Source organism: Rana temporaria, chromosome 4 (assembly GCF_905171775.1).
Source record: "Rana temporaria chromosome 4, aRanTem1.1, whole genome shotgun sequence".
NCBI lineage: Eukaryota > Metazoa > Chordata > Amphibia > Anura > Ranidae > Rana > Rana temporaria.
In genome coordinates, this window is record NC_053492.1 from 142,893,501 (window position 1) to 142,899,500 (window position 6,000).

Consider the following 6,000-nt stretch of genomic DNA (forward strand, 5'->3'; position numbering starts at 1 on the left):
CGTGTCCCGGTCTGATAGGGGGTGGTTTCCCCTCCCTAGCACACCTGAAAGGTAAGGGGCTTTATTACAGGCAGTCAGGGACCAATGACAGGCGGGCCATAGGTCACAGGGACGCAGGGAACTTTCTGGAAGGAAGGTAGTTGATTTAAGGCAGGAGCGAGCAAGCGTGGGCACCAGTGCCTCAGGAGCCATTACCTTGTTTTGAACTCCCTCCCCCCCTCCCTTGTCGCGGCCTAAATTATTATGTGGTTCCGGTTGGTTTTGTGAATAAACAACTGGGGATAGTTATAATAATGAGTTAATACCCAACCTGAGCCGTATGGCTAGGTTGATGACTACTGTTGGTTCAAGTTAACAAGTGCTTGATGGTTGTACATACAATGGTTGTATGAGTAATAAAGTTGATGAATTAATAAAATGTTGATACCAGTAATAAAGGCCTGCGGCCAAGTTTAACCCACCACATGTCTCTTGGTCGTTAATGAATAGGTTTATTCTGCATACAGTCCCATCATCCTGCAAGGAGATCAGCTAAAAGTAGTCGGATCTGTATGTGCGTTATATTTAATCGAAATTGGTCGATTAATCGATTAAAAAAAAAACGATTAATCGAACAGAAATTTTTTGATCAGTAACAGCCCTAATTAAGATGAATTAGAAGATGCCACTACACGCACACACATGTATTCTCCAAACATAGATGGTGTGTGTTTGGTGTGTACATGTGTGTCAGGGTTTGTATAACCCCATAAAGCAATAAAGTTTCCAGATCTTATTTCACTCTTTTTTTTGCCTTAAGGGGCTGTATGCTAATTACTGTGCAGCTCTTGGGGCTCATAAAAAAACAAACAAGCAGGCAATTCAGCCACAGTTGTACCAATTTCATTGAGAAGACACGCCTCATCCCGAACATTAATTGGCACTTAAAGGGCAGCCTGGAGGCGGTGTGAAGGGGTTAAAGACCATGCAAGTGCCTGTTAATCTTCTAGAAATGCACTCAGCTCCTAATTTCTCGTTGTAGGCACACAGCCAGTTTAGACTGAAGTTGCAAGGAGCGGTGTCAGCTTTGCCCAGTTATCTTTTGTTAGACTAAGGCCCCTTTCACACAGGGTGGATCAGTATTGATCCGCCCCGTGAACCTCCGCTTGCTCAGTGGGGATAGCTCCGTTGATCCCCGCTGAGCCGGCGGATGACAGGGCGGTCCCCGCACACTGTGCAGGGACCGCCCTGTCTTTTCTCCGCTCTCCCCTACAGTGTTAACCCGATCCAATCCGCCAGACGGGTAGAAAAGTAGGTTTTTCCTCTGTCACACTTTGGCGGATCGGAGTGGGTCGGATGTCAGCGGGCATGTCACCGCTGACATCTGCGGCTCCATAGAGGAGCACGGAAAGCCCTTCAGGTCCGCAAAAAAAACTGTCAGGCGGACCTGAACGGGCCGCCCGTGTGAAAGAGCCCTTAAGCCTCATACACACGATTAGATTTTCATTGGATGAAGTGTAGGACTTTTGTCCGAAGGGCGTTGGCCTTGAACTTGTCTTGCATACAAATGGCAAAGAATTGTCCTCCAACAAACACAAAACTATGTGGTTTTTCAGCTCTTTAGCGCCACCCTTAAAGCCGAGGCTTTGAGCCTCGTATACACGATCGAATAATCCGACGGGAATTGACTGATGACAGGCTGTTGTCGGAAAATCCAACCATTTGTACGCTCCATCGAACAATTGTCAGATTTTCTGCAGACAAATGTGGGATAGCATGCTTTAAAATTGTCAGCCAACAATTGTGTGTTGTCGGATTATCTGAGCGTGTGTACAGAAGTCCAAGTACAAACACGCATGCTCAGAAGCAATGCTTCCCATAACACATTAGCAGAAGTTGCCCAAAGGGTGGCGCTAAAGAGGTGAAAAAACACGTTGTTTTGTGTTTATTGGACGACAATTCTTTGCCGTTTGTATGCAATACGAGTTCCTGGCCAGCGCCCTTCAGACAAAAGTCCTACGCTTTGTCCGATGAAAATACGATCGTGTGTATGAGGCTTTAGACTACAGCTTCCTACCTCTCTTCTTACCTTCACAACATAGGGGGGAAGTGTGTTGTCGTCCAGAATATGAATTTGTGCTCAGAGGGGCTACAAAGCACTGTATGTAGAGAAATAAAGCTAGGGGGGCCAACCAGGGCTGTCTTAATAGCATCATGGGCCCCTGGGCAAAGAAATGCTCTGGGGCCCCTACAATGATGACAGTGCAGGAAAACAGGTAGGTAGAAGGCAGACTGCCTCCCCTGTGTATCTATCACTCTCAGTGCCACCATGGGGCCCCCAATTTTGGGGCAGTGTGGGCTCAAGGACCAGCTGCTTTGGGGAAAGTGCAGGGGCCCCCCATGCAGCTGGGGCCCCTGGGCAGTGCCCAGGTGTGCCCTCTCATTAAGACAGCCCTGGGGCCAACGACAGAGCATGCGTCCCAAAAACAAGCTAGCTGTACCGATATCCCCTGACTACAGGTTCATATAGAGACTTGTCAGTGGCAGGTTCTGTACTCCAAGGGTGAGGGTAATGCCAGTGAGCACCATAACTTTTTAAATATGTTTAGCTAATAAAAAAAAAATTCAAACATCCTTCTCCAGTAACTGACACGTCTTCCATCTTCCACGGCTCTGTTCTTTCAATGATGTATTTATACTCGATCACAGCTGGAGATATTACTCATTTAGGTTTCAAACAGCAGCAGATGACAAACAGCACCAAAGACAAAACAAAGACTAGAGAGCTGAGCTGCCTTCCGAGTGTTCTTATTATCCGGGGATTAGAAGGTACAGATGAAACGCTAGGTAATTGGTATAATTAGCATGCTGAGCATTGCCCCACATGTCCTGGAGGTGCTATATAACATACGGTATACTAGGAGGTTTTTTCATACGTTGTCTGGAACAGTCAAGGTACCTTTTCAAATGATGCATGAGCTGGAGGCACCCCATTCTACAATGTACAAAATATAAATGTTACCATCAGTGCATGGAATGAGGCACACACAGCCCTAAGGCACTCTCTGTAGTAGTTTAGTGGTCAGTAGTTTGTAACTCGGAGTTTTGTGGTCAGTAATCTGAAATGCAGAGTTTAGGTCAGTAGTTTGTAATGAAGAGTTTAGTGGTCAGTAATCTGAAATGCAGAGTTTAGGTCAGTAGTTTGTAATGAAGAGTTTAGTGGTCAGTAATCTGAAATGCAGAGTTTAGTGGTCAGTAGTTTGTAATGCAGAGTTTAGTGGTCAGTAGTTTGTAATGCAGAGTTTAGTGGTCAGTAGTTTGTAATGCAGAGTTTAGTGGTCAGTAGTTTGTAATACAGGGTTTAGTGGTCAGTAGTTTGTAATGCAGAGTTTAGTGGTCAGTAGTTTGTAATGCAGAGTTTAGTGGTCAGTAGTTTGTAATGCAGAGTTTAGTGGTCAGTAGTTTGTAATGCAGAGTTTAGTGGTCAGTAGTTTGAAATGCAGAGTTTAGTGGTCAGTAGTTTGAAATGCAAAGTTTAGTGGTCAGTAGTTTGTAACGCAGAGTTTAGTGGTCAGTAGTTTGTAATGCAAAGTTTAGTGGTCAGTAGTTTGAAATGCAAAGTTTAGTGGTCAGTAGTTTGTAACGCAGAGTTTAGTGGTCAGTAGTTTGTAATGCAGAGTTTAGTGGTCAGTAGTTTGTAACGCAGAGTTTAGTGGTCAGTAGTTTGAAATGCAGAGTTTAGTGGCCAGTAGTTTGAAATGCAGAGTTTAGTGGTCAGTAGTTTGAAATGCAAAGTTTAGTGGTCAGTAGTTTGTAACTCGGAGTTTAGTGGTCAGTAATCTGAAATGCAGAGTTTAGTGGTCAGTAGTTTGTAATGCAGAGTTTAGTGGTCAGTAGTTTGTAATGCAGAGTTTAGTGGTCAGTAGTTTGTAATGCAGAGTTTAGTGGTCAGTAGTTTGTAATGCAGAGTTTAGTGGTCAGTAGTTTGTAATGCAGAGTTTAGTGGTCAGTAGTTTGTAATGCAGAGTTTAGTGGTCAGTAGTTTGTAATGCAGAGTTTAGTGGTCAGTAGTTTGTAATGCAGAATTTAGTGGTCAGTAGTTTGTAATGCAGAATTTAGTGGTCAGTAGTTTGTAATGCAAAGTTTAGTGGTCAGTAGTTTGAAATGCAAAGTTTAGTGGTCAGTAGTTTGTAACGCAGAGTTTAGTGGTCAGTAGTTTGTAATGCAGAGTTTAGTGGTCAGTAGTTTGAAATGCAGAGTTTAGTGGCCAGTAGTTTGAAATGCAGAGTTTAGTGGTCAGTAGTTTGAAATGCAAAGTTTAGTGGTCAGTAGTTTGAAATGCAAAGTTTAGTGGTCAGTAGTTTGTAATGCAGAGTTTAGTGGTCAGTAGTTTGTAACTCGGAGTTTAGTGGTCAGTAATCTGAAATGCAGAGTTTAGTGGTCAGTAGTTTGTAATGCAGAGTTTAGTGGTCAGTAGTTTGTAACTCGGAGTTTAGTGGTCAGTAATCTGAAATGCAGAGTTTAGTGGTCAGTAGTTTGTAATGCAGAGTTTAGTGGTCAGTAGTTTGTAATGCAGAGTTTAGTGGTCAGTAGTTTGTAATGCAGAGTTTAGTGGTCAGTAGTTTGTAATGCAAAGTTTAGTGGTCAGTAGTTTGTAATGCAGAGTTTAGTGGTCAGTAATTTGAAATGCAAAGTTTAGTGGTCAGTAGTTTGTAACTCGGAGTTTAGTGGTCAGTAGTTTGTAATGCAGAGTTTAGTGGTCAGTTGTTTGTAATGCAGAGTTTAGTGGTCAGTAGTTTGGAACTCGGAGTTTAGTGGTCAGTAGTTTGTAATGCAGAGTTTAGTGGTCAGTAGTTTGTAAAGCAGAGTTTAGTGGTCAGTAGTTTGTAATGCAAAGTTTAGTGGTCAGTAGTTTAAAATGCAAAGTTTTGCGGTCAGTAGTTTGAAATGCAAAGTTTAGTGGTCAGTAGTTTGAAATGCAAAGTTTAGTGGTCAGTAGTTTGAAATGCAAAGTTTAGTGGTCAGTAGTTTGTAATGCAGAGTTTAGTGGTCAGTAGTTTGTAATGCAGAGTTTAGTGGTCAGTAGTTTGTAATGCAGAATTTAGTGGTTAGTAGTTTAAAATGCAAAGTTTAGTGGTCAGTAGTTTGTAATGCAGAGTTTAGTGGTCAGTAGTTTGTAATGCAGAGTTTAGTGGTCAGTAGTTTGTAATGCAGAGTTTAGTGGTCAGTAGTTTGTAATGCAGAATTTAGTGGTTAGTAGTTTAAAATGCAAAGTTTAGTGGTCAGTAGTTTGAAATGCAATTTAGTGGTCAGTAATCTAAAAATGCAGAGTTTTGTGGTCAGTAGTTTGTAATGCAGAGTTTAGTGGTCAGTAGTTTGTAATGCACAGTCCAGAGGTTAGAAGTAAGTAGGGATGAGCTCCGGCGTGTTCGCACACTCCAAGTGCAGAGCCCGCCAGGAAGTCTGCACGGCGCTGCGCTAATCACAGGCAGGAAGAAATTTTCCTGATGCTCGGCTACAGAGATCTGGAAATGTCTCCCTGCCTGTGGTTAGCGCAACGCCGTGCAGACTTCCTGGCGGGCTCTGCACGTGGAGTGTGCGAACACGCCGGAGCTCATCTCTAGTAGTAAGTAATGCAGAGTGTAGGGGTCAATAATTTCTAACGTAGAGATCAGTAGTAAGTAGCACAGCGTTTAGAGGTCAGTGGTAAAGCAGTGTGCAGAGGTCATTAGTAAGTAAGGCAGAATGCAACGGTCAAGAATAAGTAAATCAGAGTTCAAAAGTCAGTAGTTTGTAACCAAGAGGTCAGCAGCAAGTAACTCAGGGATTAGTAGTAAGTAAAGTAGAATTCAGGGATCAATAGTATGTAATGCAAAGTGCAGGGGTCATGAAAAAGTAAATCAGATTTCAAAAGTCAGTAGTTTGTAACCAAGAGGTCAGTAGTATGTAACTCAGATGTCATTAGTAAGTGATGCAAAGTTCAGGGGTCAGGAGTAAGTAATATAAAGTGCAGGGGTCAGG